Source organism: Somniosus microcephalus, chromosome 1, assembly GCF_052327205.1.
Source record: "Somniosus microcephalus isolate GS21.2 chromosome 1, FLI_Smic_1.0, whole genome shotgun sequence".
NCBI classification, from domain to species: Eukaryota; Metazoa; Chordata; class Chondrichthyes; order Squaliformes; family Somniosidae; genus Somniosus; species Somniosus microcephalus.
Window position 1 is genome coordinate 194057169 of NC_140987.1, and position 14757 is coordinate 194071925.

The following is a 14757-nucleotide window of genomic DNA, read 5'->3' on the forward strand; positions in this document are numbered from 1 at the left end:
TCAATAGCAACATCCCAGCCTGCGCGCTGACAGTAGCAGCAGTTGCCGACCTGATAGGAAGCATTCCAGCCTCCGCGACCACGTCCACGGTGCTGGATATTTCTAATGGGTTTTGGTCCATCCCTTTACGGAGGGAGGATCAGTACAAGTTTGCCTTTACGTTTAAAGGGCAACAGTACACCTGGAACTGCTTGCCACAGGGTTTCCACAACAGCCCCAGCATTTTCCATCAATGCATGGCAGGGAGTTTAAAAGAGTTCAGCCAGCTCAATCAGCTAGTGCAGTATGTGGACGACCTGCTCCTGTTCACAGACTCGAGAGAGGAGCATGGCCCACTATTGGCCGAGTTATTGGAGCTGTTAGGAAGAAAGGGTTTCAAAGTGAACCCAAAGAAGGCACGGATCGGCCAGCAGGAAGTGAAATTCCTGGGTCTGACCATCCGCGCCGGTGAGAGAGCCACAGATAAGGCCGGACGGGAATCGGTACAAGATCTATCGATCCCCACCACCGGAGCCCAGGAGTGGGAAGTAGGAGATAAGGTCATGGTAGGAGACTCTGCCTGAGTGGGGAGTTCAGAACCACTGTACCGGGGACCCTACAAGATTGTAGGCAAAGCCAGCCCCATGGTTTATGCAGTGAAGTTGCCCCGGCGCACTAAATGGTTTCACATCAACCAGTGCAAACTCTTTAAACCGGGTGCAAGAGCATCAGCAACCGAAGCCAGGTCTGAGGATAAAGATCATCAGCCTGAGGTGCGCGATGAGTCACAGACCACACAAGCTGGCGTCGTAGCCTGCTTGGAAGGAGAAGCTGTCCTGCCCACCTGGGGGGATGTTTCTCCGATGGCCTGGGACTCGGACGAGGAGGGGCCAGAACAACAAGGTCCCGCCCTCGAAACAATTCTGGAGGAGGTGGAGTCGGAGGACGGAGATCCCGCCCTCGACTCGCGCGTGGGGGAGGTAAAAATTGGGGGCAGAGATTCTCCACCTGTAGGGACAGGTGAGGAGGAGCCGTCTGCCACAGGCCCAATTCCCGAAGGGGCGGAGCCTGAGGGGAGGGAGCCGAATCCCACAGTCGTGGAAGAGCCACGGGCTGTGAGAGCTGAAGTCCCACCCGAAGGTCCACTCGCCAAGGGAGCCTGCCCAAATCCCAAAGGGGCGGAGCCTGAGGGAAGGGAGCCGAAGCCTACAGTCATGGAAGAGCCACGGGCTGTGAGAGCTAAGGTCCCACCCGAAGGTCCACTCGCTAAGGGAGCCACGCCCAAAGTACCTTTTCGCAGGTCGACTCGAACGCCTCAGCCTGTAAAACCTTGGCCAGATTCCCCCGCTCCCAGTAGACGCCGACTTCAGAAATCCATGAAAAAACACAGTCCCCGATTAGCAGCAAAAGGCTGCAGGGAACCAGAACCACAGGTCACTGCAGCCCCGCCACAGGGAGCGGCGAGCTGCAGTCCAATCAGGGATTAGGCAAGCCGCCCAGGGACGGGCGGCGCTGTACATAAGTTAAGTTTAGGTTTAAGTATAAGGTGTGTAAATATTAAAATGATTAGAGTTTAAGTAGTTTTAAATCTGCCCAGTATGTGTGTGTTTTGGATCGAGGTCGAAAGACCCGATCATGCCGTCACCTAAGCCAGAATCTCTCGGGAGCCTGGCTATATTGTTTGATTTATTGCAGGAACCAGGAGAACGATGAGAGGGATCCTCGTCGCATTCGTGCTGATCGGATGGAGCTGGGCCTATCGGGGCCGCACCAAGGACTCCACCGTCTACGGGTGCTCTGGAAATAGAGGCCCCATCGCGACTGACGGAACCGGCTCACGGGACGCTGAAGAGACTGCTGCCTACTTCCATGAAGGGAGATGGCCAGGCTGGCTGGGGTCGAGCTCCACTGAATACTCCAGCCAGACGGGGTTTGCATACAGAGAAACGTCTCTGATGTGCCCCAGGGTGTGGATCATTGCGCCCAGAATCAGCGTCACTGTGGGCAAGAAGATTTGCTTAAATTGTTTGTGACATGTACCTTTGGACCGCTGGTGGTGGCTGCGCAAGTTGAGCAGCACCATGAAGAACTCGACAGTGGAATGGGAAAGATTGGGTAGTAACACCCATCGGACAATAACGGGAACTCACGGTGGGTTGAGTGTCTGTTAGGACAAATGGTGGGAACCAGATGAGGGGATCTACATCTGTATGTGGGGTTCAGAACGCGCTTGCCCCACAGGCGTCTCCATCTTTTTCCAAAGACAGTGGCAGGATGCTGGACAAGGAATGAGGTGGGACGTCAGCACACGGGCGTGCGGAGTCCCATACTCTCAGATCCGAGTAAACGCCACCGAGCTCATCACCCGAGCCCGCAAGTCCCTGCCTACAGTTTCAGTAGCTAAAGCCCTCAAGGAAAGGTGCCCCACCATGACGAAGGGACCCGGGAACGGATTGGTATTGGTACCCACAGATCAGGTGCTGCACCAAGGGGCTCACTACGCGGTGGCTTCGGTGATTTTAAACCTCACCGAGGTAAGATTGCCAGCATGGTGCCCCAAGGAAACGGAGCAATTATACCGGGTCCTGTTAACAAACATGTTTAAACAGTTTGACGAATTCGACTTTGCCGATGTCGACAGAGCCGAATTGTACACCACACCACATGAGGTCTTGGACAGAGTAGGGAGACAAAGAAGGGGTGCAGTAAATGATATTTTCACAGCTTTTAATACAGGAACTTCCGTCATCAACACACTGGATGATGTGGAGCTGCAAACCCAGATCAATGGTTTGAAAACACAGTTAAGAAAGATATTGACTGATGAAAATAAGGTAGTGGGTTCTGAGTTACACGAGGACCAGGCCATGACACTACACTTAAAAGAAATAATAGCTGAGCTGGAGAAACATGACAGAACGGTAAATGCTCTCATCAGGGAGGATCGGAATGCATCCGATCAGGCTGCGCAGAACGAAGCTTGTGTGCTATATGGGGTGTGGTTACTGGGCGAGGGCCGCAGTAATCTGGAGGACTTAAAACAAGGTTTAGTCCCCTCCTGGATCAGCAACAAGCACCTCGCAGCCCTCCACCCTTTTGAGAATACATTGAGTCCATGCCAGCTCAGACTAGCTTCAGAGGCCTACCCAGTCCCAGTGGACTGTGGACGGTCTAATCGCACCATTATGGGTATAGTAGTAAGAATGCCGGTGATGGGAAAGACAGCCAAACCCGCCCCGGTATACAGGGTGGAGAACATTGGAGTCATTCAGGGGGGTGCGCACATTCGCTACACGGGGGTCCCACTTTACGTCATTCGATGGGAGCATGCAATGATGGGGACGGACCTCTTGGGGTGCTGGAGCCGGGGAGCACACATCATCCTGTATCCCCAGCACTTGAATGCCCATTCAAAACCACAGTGCGGGTTCAGAACTGCTGGTGCGAAGCCTATAAATTGCACCATGGAGGCAATGGCACAAGGCCATGTGCCCCTGCAGGTGGCATATATAGGAGGTGGGACATACTGTGTCACCACTGCAGCGCCCCACTACCAGCATGGACAGCACGGTTGGTGTCTGGTTAGTGACAGCAGCTTCTGTTTCAAGCCCAGGGCAGAAGTTCAAGTGGCCCAAGAGCAAATTGTCCCCATTCCTGAACCTTCCACTGTTCACATCACTGTGAAAGAGAATTTCACCAATTTGCAGCGATTCGTTGCACATTTTGGGTATATCATTCCCCCTCTCCCTGAACACCTCACCAAGATATTAAAAGCCGTTGTTGTTTCACAGAAACACTTCTACACACTGGAGCAGAAGACTTTAGAGATAGGGGCAGACATATTGGATATAGTGACCCCACCGTGGTGGGACCTGTTCACTAATATAGAAGTCCCTTCCTGGATTAGGATAGCCTCCCACATTCTTGTAGTGTGCCAGGTTGTCATTGTAGTTTATTTACTGTTTGTACACTGTAAAAAGGTCAAACATTCGCAAAAGTATGAGAATAGAGGGGAATGGAGGGAGCATTATGTGCGGGTAGAAGAAGAGACACCCGTTTAGATTTTTGCTGCTTTGTATAAAGTTAAAGTTTTCCCTCCCTCCTCTGTATTATTTTTGATATGTATTCATGTGTATTTTTGAATTTTCATGTATGTACTTTATTTTCTGATTGAAGTTTTATTAGATGTGATGTTATTATTAGAAAGTAATGTGTATACACTAGGTGATGTAGAGGTATAAGGACCCCCTCCATGCCTGGAAGTAAGTTGTTAGATTTTTTAACTCCAAGGTATTGCCATCTATAGATGCTTAATGTACACTCGATTTTTCTCAAATGGGAAATGCATGTGTCGTGGGGTCATAGATAGGTAAATACTGGGGATGGTTGGATTGTGGAAAGTCAGAAAATTTTGCTCACCCAGAATTATGATACTTCAAGCAAGTTACAGTATCATCAGGGGGGAGTGTAGGATTCACAAAATTGGACTTTGTTTTAATAAGGGTCAAATGGCAGAAGTGGCCGTGATTTTAAAGACTGTTTTAAAAGAAGCCCAGAAAAAGGGGGCATACAAAATGGCCACCATACCATGTGACCAGCTTATTGGGACACTTTAAAATGGTTCCTGCGCAACCTCAGACAGCTTTGTGGATTCAACCTACAGCAAGTTCTGGAAGCCGTTTCTGAGAGAACGAAACCAGACCCACACGTATGCATATGGATTAGATGCAGATCCAGTCGAGACCGGCCTGGAGACAGAGGCCATCAAGATGTTGAACCAGACAAAAGGGGACAATTTCATATTCATGAGAACAGCACCCAGGACTAGATAACGAGATCAGCAGGACATTAAAAACAATGAAGGTAACACAGACCAGAGATGGGCCTTTTACCAGCCGTTTAAGACATTTTAAAATATAATAACTACCCCACTGTGCTCCCAGCCTGCCAAAAGTAAAACAAAGACTAACCTGATTTTGGGCGGGAGACGGAGGTTTCTGGAAGAAAGTATATTTGGAAGACTTTTCGGCAGTTGGGGCAAGCGAGTTGGAACACAGACAGTTGCAGTTGAGACACGCAGGGTTGGAGAGCTGGAATCACACAGCTTGAATCCGGACACCCAGAAGAAGAAGCAGGCAATCGCAGGAGGTAGAAGAAAGCCAACATCGAAAAGGCCGTCTCGAAACCAGCGTTCCGCCCCGGGGAAACACATCGGGAGATCATCGACCATCCCCGGGCCGTTGCTGGAATGAGAGGCCATCGACCCAACTTGGGAGAAGAGACAAAAAATAAAAACCCCAAGAGGAGAAACCTTCCAGCCACCCCGGCTCGGGAGAAGAGAAAAGAAACTGAAGAAGTGATGGGAGGCAGCACAAGGCTCCTCTAACCAGGGTCGAGCCGATGATCCTCGACCCCGCCGACATCCAGGCCCACTGGTGTCCAGCCGCCCCCGACCCCCACCTCAGGAGAGAGGTGTGGCACAGCTTGCAGGGGCTACACGATCCACGTGGAAACGAAATGCCTGAAAGGACCAAACACAGACTCGATTTCAAAACCTTGCACTTCCTAGTGGGATTGGCGAGCATGTTTCTGGCCCTTCACAATCACATAGGTTTAATAAGGGGGTGGATTTAAGGGTACAATTAACATGAGTTGTTGTCCCTCGATGTTCCGTGTGTTTCCTTATTTCATGATGATCTTTGTAGAGTATAAGATGCCTGTATTTGCCTTAGTTAGTACTGTGTCGTTATGATTTGTTTGTGTGTTTTTCCCTCCCATGTACTCCCTTATCTGCTTGCATTTGATTTGATATTTTTCCTTATGCAATAAAATGTCATTTTGTTTCATCAAACTTGGTCTGCACGAGTTTTCTCTACATTGTAGTTCCTGCGCCTAAGACCAGAGTATAGAATCTAAGGGGCGAGTGGGTCGAACCACTCAAGGTTTTACTGTGCAAGAGAGAGAGGCCTCTAGAGAGAGAAACCTCAGGGAAACCTCTCGAGGAAAACCCCTTACATCTTTGTCTCCTTCTAAACATCTATGCTATGGGTTCTCCACACTCACTGCTTCATTCTCACTCAAACTCCATCTATCTCCCTCATTGCAGGAAAAGAGAGCTCACAATAAGAGGGAAAGAGCGATGACAGGAGGAGGGCCACCCTCAGTAGCCCAGCTCACCCCCTGGGAGGTTGCGGTCCTGGAGATCGTGGGAGTGGAGGACGATGCGCAAGTGGGGGATGGACAGGCGGGTGCATCACAGCAAGCTGGTGACAGAATAGTTTTCCATCTCTCTCATTGACATTGCAAGAGTCACTGATAATGATTCTGACACTCTAACAGATGGACTTATTATCATCTGCAATATGCAATGTGCATGTAACCTTGGCATCACATCTCTGACTCTTTAGTCCCCCACAGGACCATCGCAAGCACCCATCACCACTAGCCAGGAGGAAGAGCCTGAGCATCCAGACACCTCAGAGGAAGCTGCAACCTCTGAGGGCGCAGCGTCAGCAGACTTCAGCGCACACAGCAACAGCGCAGACACTCACACCTCGGTGGTACCTTCGTCAGATAGTGCAGTGTTGTCACCTGGTGTATCACAGCTCACAAGTGAGTATCAGCAGATTGTGCAGACAGGGACAGCAGTGGAGAGTCCTAGTTGGAGGGCACAGGACTCTCCCAGCTCGGCTCAGCTGTATGTCGACCCTCTGCCTCTGGGTCCATCCAGATCAGCGATGCTGGAACTCCAGGAACAGATGAAGGTGTCTCTGGCAGGTTTTGTCTCCAGGGTCGCTGCGAGTGTGGAGCGAATGGAGGAGTTCATTGCGAACATGAGCAGAGCCTTTGTGGAGTCATTGGCGCAGGAACGCATCACCATGGAAAGGATGGCAACATACATGGAGGTGATAAGTCGCCAGAGTGCAGAAAACATGGTGAGTGTTCTGAATAGAATGACATCTCTGGAGGAGCGATGGTCATCTATTGAACAGAGAACAGAGGAACCAGACCTTCATGGAAGTCCTTCTGAGTAGGACTGCCAGTGCAGATACGGGTCCCCATGGCCCCCCTGATGTGCAGCAAGGTGCTCTCAAGCCACTTGCCGGCGCTGAGGGGGACCTGACCCATGAGAGGGAAGTTGGTGTCCGACATCAAGGAAGTGGGGGCTCCTCTCCAAGCGCTCACACTTCCATGCCACTGCAGAGCCCTCGGTCAGAGCCCCACCAGAGTCCCCACCCAACTGAGATCGACGTCTCAACCACTGCACAGCCGCAGGAGCAGCAGACTGTTGCCGAGCCATCACAGGTTCGCAACCCCAGATGACGCCCACCAAAGGTGTCAAGACAGGAGCTGCAAGAAACTGAGCAAGGGGCCTCCACATCTGCTGAAGCCACAGGGAAAGCACCACGTAGGAGCATGCGTAAGAGAAAGATACTGCACAAATAGTCACAAGGGTAGTCACTTGGGTGAAATTTGATGTTTAATGTTAAAAAGCCAGCAGATGGTTACTGTAAATAAAAAATCTGATGGCTACTGTTGCAGTTGTGGCGTGTGTCATTTGGCTAATGGGACTTCCACATTGAGGGCTTAGGATTACTTGCAATTGTCAGTATGGTGGTCAAATTGTTAGGAATCCGATGGTTCTTGGCCATTGTCGAAGCTCTAGTAAGATGCTGCGAGGCAAAAGTGCTTGATTGGCTAGGCTAAGCAAATCTGGCCAAGATGAGTGCGCTCCTTGCATCCCGGACAGCAATGTTCTTGCGGATTGCTGCTGCTGGTTGATGGGCCTCTGCAAGATGTTCGTTTTCTCTCTCCTCCTCCTCCTCCACCTCCTCTTCCACCTCCTCCTCCACCTCCTCCTCCTCCTCCTCATCTGAGGAGGATACGTGAGGAACCACTTGGTCCTCAGGAATCTGCAAGCCACGACGCTGTGCCATGTTGTGAAGTGCACAGCAAACCACAACGATTCTGGAGACCCTGGCTGCTGAGTACTGTAGGGCTCCACCTGATCTATCCAGGCATCTGAAGCGCATCTTCAGCAAACCGATGGTTTGCTCGATTATGGATTCAGTGGAAATGTGGCTGGAGCTCTCCTCAGCTTCGTTGGATGGGCACCTCAACAGCTTCATTAGCCACATCTTCAGGGGATAGCCCTTTTCCCCAAGCAGCCATCCGTTAAGTTGCTTGGCGGACTGAATAGCGGAGGCACACTAGACTGGTGCAGTATGAAGGAGTCATGGCAACTGCCAGGGTACTTGGCATAAACACGCAAAATTTCCTTCTTGTGGTCACACACCAGCTGAACATTGAGGGAGTGGAAGCCCTTGCGGTTGACAAAAATACCTAGACTGTGATGGGATGCCTTAAGGGCCACATGCGTGCAGTCAATGACGCCCTGCACCCTTGGAAAGCCTGCCAGATTAGCTAATTCAACCGCATGTGCCATGACACTTGCTCGATCCTTGGTGAAATGGATGTGACAGTGCGCGATGGCAAAGAGGGCATCGGTTACCTGCATGTTGCAAGTGTGTGCGGCCGCCTGGGAGATGTCGCTGATGTCTGCTGCTGATCCCTGGAATGAGCCAGAGGCAAAAAAGTTGAGTGCGGTGGTGACTTTGACGGCCACTGGTAAGGGGTGTCCACCTGGTCCTCTGGGCTTCAGGTCTTGCTGTAGCATTGCGCAGATGTCACCCACTACCTCTCGCAAAAGTTGGAGCCGCCTTTGGCACTGCTGCTCAGACATGTTGAGGTAGCTGACCCTATGTCTGTAGACCCTGTTTGGGGGGTATCTCCTGCGCTGACGGGCTTCCATGCGTTGGCCCCTTCTGGCCTGTGCAGCTTCAGGTGGGTGAGCAGCAGCTTGGCGCTCCTGTTGTTGCTGCTGCTGTTGGTACTGCTGTTGTTGGCGCTGCTGCTGTTGGTGCTGCTGCTGTTCCTGGTTCTGCTGGTCTTCATCCTCATCTGATGTCCAGAAAGGAAGGAAATAAATGGCTCCCATGCTTCTGGTATATGCCTCAGTTGAGGAAGCGCTCAGTTAAGGTGGCGAGAGGGGTTTCCCAGGAGGTCACACTGGAGATGGGTGTCAGGTTCCAAACTTCCACAGCTGTGGGTTATTCCTTCTAAAAGTTCCCCCAGACCTGAGACAACAAAGTCCTGCTGTAATGATATCAGCAAATAGTGATGGTGTTTGCCTGTTTGATTATGATGCCTTACCAGCATATTTGCCTGATTGATTACTTATGCCTGACCAGCAGAGGTCATGTGAGAGACAAGCAGTTTAGTTTTTGTTTTGCTTTTAGATGGATCACTAGCATGGTGTCTCTTGTAATGCTGTTAGAAAGAGTTGAACGGACTTTAGATTAAAAGACATTGGCCTAGAAATTCATTAAGGCGCTGCCAGCTTTGCGGCCAGTTACCGCCTAAAGAGGGCTTCTGCGCCAAAAAGGAGTTTGCGCTGATATTCAGCGCAGCGGTATTGGTGGCGGTAGCCGTTAGCGCTGCGCCGGCACCGATGACGTCATCGGTGTGCGCAGTGCCCCGGTTCCACCCCGAAACCGGCCCGATCCCCATATTTAGTTGCGGCCGCCTCTTCCGCAGCGGCCGCAAACAGCGACCAGGAAACGGGGCCGTACTCTGGCCTTAGTGGGGCGCTTTAAGGTGGAGGTGCGGCCGGCCGCTTTTTCGGCGGCCGCCTGCCTGCACCTCCTTCCCCGGCCTCCTCCACCCCCCCCCCCGCGGCATTGCCGGCTGCTTTCCGCGAACCCGGCACTTCTCCGAGGTGCCGGGCTCATTTGCCGGCACTCTCCAGTGGCGATCTCCCCGTTGCAGGCAGCTCCCCCTTAAGAGAAGGAGGAGGCCTGCAGTACTGCAGCCTGCCGCTCCGCAGCGGCTGGCGCAGCGGCGCCAAGAGCGCTGAAATTCAGTTTCAGTGCCCCAAGCGGAGGCGGGCACACCCTGGAATAGCGCCCGGTTCCGGTTTGGGGCGCAGAAGCCGAATTTCTGACGGTCGCAAATGGCTCCGCGCCCAGCGCTAACTTTTGGGCGCTAGCCAGCTGGGCGCCCCTACCTGAATTTCTAGGCCATTCTCTTTCATAAATGTCTCGTCATTGAACCCACAAAGAAATCAATACATGGTGTCAGAAGTGATTGAAAGAGATGAAGAGGAAAAATCTGAAGTTAAATCAGCTCTCCACATATTAGCAAGCCAAAAGAGAACATCGTTACTTACCATTGGAGTATAGCTAACAAAGTGAAAAAATGGTTGGATTACACCCACCGGCGAAGCTTCAGTTGACAGGTAATGTGGCTGAAAATTGGAGGAGATTCAAACAACGTTTGGAGTTGTAATTAGCGGCAATTGGAGCTGACGAGAAAAGTGATAATATTAAAGCGTCAGTGTTCTTACATGTCGTGGGTGATGAAGCACTGGAGGTGCATAATAACTTCACATTCGCTGCTGATGGAGACAAAATGAAGCTAGATAAAATAATGGAACAGTTTGAGGCCTACTGCATACCTAAATGTAACGTGATGTTTGAGAGGCACAGATTTTTCACATGTGTACAGAAAACGGGAGAGACTATTGATCAGTATGTGACTGAACTGAGAAACCGAAGCAAAACATGTGAATTTGGGGGACTGACAGACTCGCTGATAAAAGACAGACTGGTGTGTGGTATTCCAGATAATGGTCTAAGGGAAAGACTGCTAAGAGAGCAAGATCTAGACCTGGGAAAAGCCATAGCACTGTGTAGGGCTACAGAGACTGTGAAGTTGCAGGCAAAGGAGCTGTTCAGTGACAATAGCTGCAACGTGGATGCAGTGAGAAAGAACGGACACAAACCGTTTAACAAACAGAGCGCCAATGTGAAAAAAGAGGCGTGGCCAGCGAACAAAAATGAAAGGGGCAATCAAAAGTCATGTAGTCGATGCGGTACACAGCATACACCAAGAAAGTGTCCAGCATATGGTAAAACATGCAATAGTTGCAACAAAAACAACCATTATGCCCGTTGCTGTAAGAACCAAGCGCAACAAAGCAAGGTCCATACAGATGAAAGCGAGATAGAGGAGTTCTATGTAGATGTTGTGTCTGAAAACAAAAAAGAAAAAAGAGACTGGATGTTGACACTAAAAGTGAATGACATACACATTCCATTTAAATTGGATACTGGAGCACAAGTTAATGTGATATCAGAGACTGATTTTAAGAAAATTAGACCCAGACCAAAGATACATGGAATAAAAGTGAAAGTGACAGGATACTCAGGTACTGATATACCGGTGAAAGGAAGATGCATTGTCAAAGTGACACACAAGGACAAAGAGCACACGCTAGCATTAATCGTGGTGCCAAAGGATGTGCAGGCCATACTAGGTTTAAAAGCCTGTGAGAGACTGAACTTGGTAAAGAGAGTCCTCGTTGTGGAAAGCGAAGGAGAGACAGTCTATGATGAACTCATGAAAGAGTACAAAGACCTATTTCAGGGTCTAGGCTGCCTTCCAGGAGAACACACGATCAGGGTAGATAAAAGTATGCCAACGGTCATACATCCATGCAGAAAAGTTCCGTTTGCTCTTCAAAAGCAACTGAAGGCAGAGTTGGACAGGATGGAAAGCCTGAACGTGATTCAAAAAATAGATGAGCCAACTGAGTGGGTGAGTTCCCTCATCGTTGTGGACAAAAAGAATGGAAAGCTCAGAATTTGCCTGGATCCAAGAGATCTAAACAGAGCAATAAAGAGAGAGCACTTCAAGCTTCCGACACGTGAGGAAATCATGTCACAGTTTGCAAATGCAAAGTATTTCAGCAAGTTAGATGCATCATCAGGATTTTGGGAGATGAAGCTGGACGAGGCAAGTTCAAGACTGTGCACGTTCAACAGTCCATTTGGCAGATACAGATTCCTAAGGTTACCATTTGGCATTGCCTCAGCTCCTGAAGTGTATCACAAAACTGTCCATATGATCTATGAGCACCTGGAGGGAGTTGATACATCGATGGATGACATCATAGTATGGGGAACCACGAGAACTGAGCATGACGAGAGACTGAAAAAAGTGCTGGAAGCAACAAGGAAAACAAACCTGAAGCTGAATAAAGAGAAATGCCAGCTCGGGGTGACAGAACTGACATTCGTGGGAGATATCCTTAGCAGTGAGGGCATCAGACCAGATCCCAGAAAGGTGTCCGCCATTGAGAATATGCCAAAGCGACAATGCAAAAAGGACGTGCAGAGGTTTAATGGAATGATCAACTACATGGGTAAATTCATATCCAACCTCTCAGAAAAGATGGCGCCACTGAGAAGACTAACTGAAAAGAACATAGAATGGGAATGGAATCATGAGCATGAGAAGTCATGGAGCGATCTGAAGAAACTGCTCAGAGAGGAACCAGTTCTGAGGTTTTATGACCCAGCGAGATCCATCAAGATATCATCAGATGCATCACAGAGTGGGCTTGGTGCCATTCTTCTGCAAAAATATGACTACTGGCAACCTATTGCATATGCATCGCGCTCAATGACAGACGCGGAGATGCGATATGCTCAAATAGAAAAGGAGCTGCTCAGCATCACATATGCCTGTGAAAGATTTCACCAGTTTGTGTCAGGACAAGCAATCAGTGTAGAGACTGACCATAAGCCCTTGATTGCATTGTTCCAAAAGCCACTAAATAGCTGTCCGCTTAGAATACAAAGAATGATGATCAGGCTGCAACGTTATACACTGAATGTTGCGTACACACCGGGTAAGCTGATGTATACAGCATACACGTTGTCCAGAGCTGTTGACCCAAGTGAGCCCGCAAACACCAAAATGGATGAAAAAGTGAACGCCTACGTGGACATGATCACAAGTGCACTGCCCATAGCAGATGCAAAAATGGAGCTCATAAAGACTGAGACAAACAAAGATGAAACAATGAGACGACTGAGGAAAAGCATCTTGGATGGATGGCCCAACGTGAAGCAAGACTGCTCACCTGACATGGCAGAGTACTGGAACTGCAGGGCGGAACTATCAGTGGTCGAAGACATCATCTACAAAGGAAGTAAAATAGTTATCCCAAAGAGTCTGAGAAAAGAGATGCTAAAAAGGATCCATGGAGGACATCTGGGAATCGAAAAGTGTAAGAAAAGAGCACGAGAGGTGATGTACTGGCCACGAATCAACCAAGATGTGACAAATGAGGTGTCAAACTGCACAATATGCCTGAAATATCGAGCAAGCAATCGGGTAGAACCACTAAAGCCACACCCAGCGCCAGACAGACCTTACCAGAAGGTAGGCGCTGACCTATTCATATGTCAAGGGAAGGACTATCTTGTAGTCACAGACTATTACTCCCTGTATCCAGAGGTTTGTAGACTGTACACCACCGCTGCAGATGCTGTGATAGCATGTATGAAAGCCATATTCTCCAGACATGGCGTGGCAAGCGAGGTCTTCACAGACAACGGACCTCAGTATTACAATGCAAGTTTCCGACACTTTGCCAAAGAGTGGGACTTTGTCCACACAACGTCAAGTCCTCACTTTCCACAGTCCAATGGACTAGTGGAAAAATCGGTCCAGACAGTGAAAAGACTGATGTACAAGGCAAGAGACAGTGGAACTGACTTCTACCAGAGCATGCTTGTATACCGCACAACGCCGCTCGAGTGTGGTATGTCACCAGCCCAACTCCTTATGGGACGTCTGCTAAGGTCAAACCTACCCATCCCGGAGAACCTCCTGAAAACAAAAGAGGGGGAGAAAGTGAGGAAGTTCAAAGAACAACAGAAAGAAAAGCAAAAGTACTACTATGACAGAGGAACACAAAACCTACCTGAACTCCACACTGGTGACCAAGTAAGGTTCAAAGACAAAACAAACATATGGACTCAGAAGGGAACTGTCCTGAGTGAAGTTCAACCAAGATCATACACCATTCAGACAGATGAGGGTGCTGTTCTGAGAAGAAATCGTCGAGATCTTCTCATGGGACCAGCCACAGCAGGTCAAAAGACTGATACTGTTGAACAACCTGATCACACAGCAGGTCAAAAGACTGATACTGTTGAACAACCTGATCACACAGCTGAGAAACCATCATCTGAGGCAACAACTCAGATTCAAGGACAATCAATCAGAAAATCCTCAAGACACGTGAAGCCTCCTGAGAGACTCATTGAGCAAATTTAAGGACTATTGTTAGAGAAGGAAGTAATGTTATCTTATTCTTTCTTCAAGTTCTAGTGTATTTACATATTTCATGTGAACACACAAAGCAAGGTTAAAAAACCTTGATCATGATAATGATAATGTAAGTTCATTAAGTGTTACAGTTAAAATGCAGAGTAATTTAAAGAAAACATGTTAGTTAAAAGTAAAATACTTTTGTTTTAAGAAAGGGAGATGTAATGATATCAGCAAATAGTGATGGTGTTTGCCTGTTTGATTATGATGCCTTACCAGCATATTTGCCTGATTGATTACTTATGCCTGACCAGCAGAGGTCATGTGAGAGACAAGCAGTTTAGTTTTAGTTTCACTTTTAGATGGATCACTAGCATGGTGTCTCTTGTAATGCTGTTAGAAAGAGTTGAACGGACTTTAGATTAAAAGACATTGGCCTAGAAATTCAGTATAGCCACTTTTGGGGCGGTAAAGTCGGGCGGCCACTAAAGTTTGCGCCCGGCGCAAAGTCGAGCCCCCTTCGCCGATATTCAGTTGCATCGCCCTAAGAGGTTGCTGCTACGCTAAAACAGGCGATGCACGACTATCATTAGG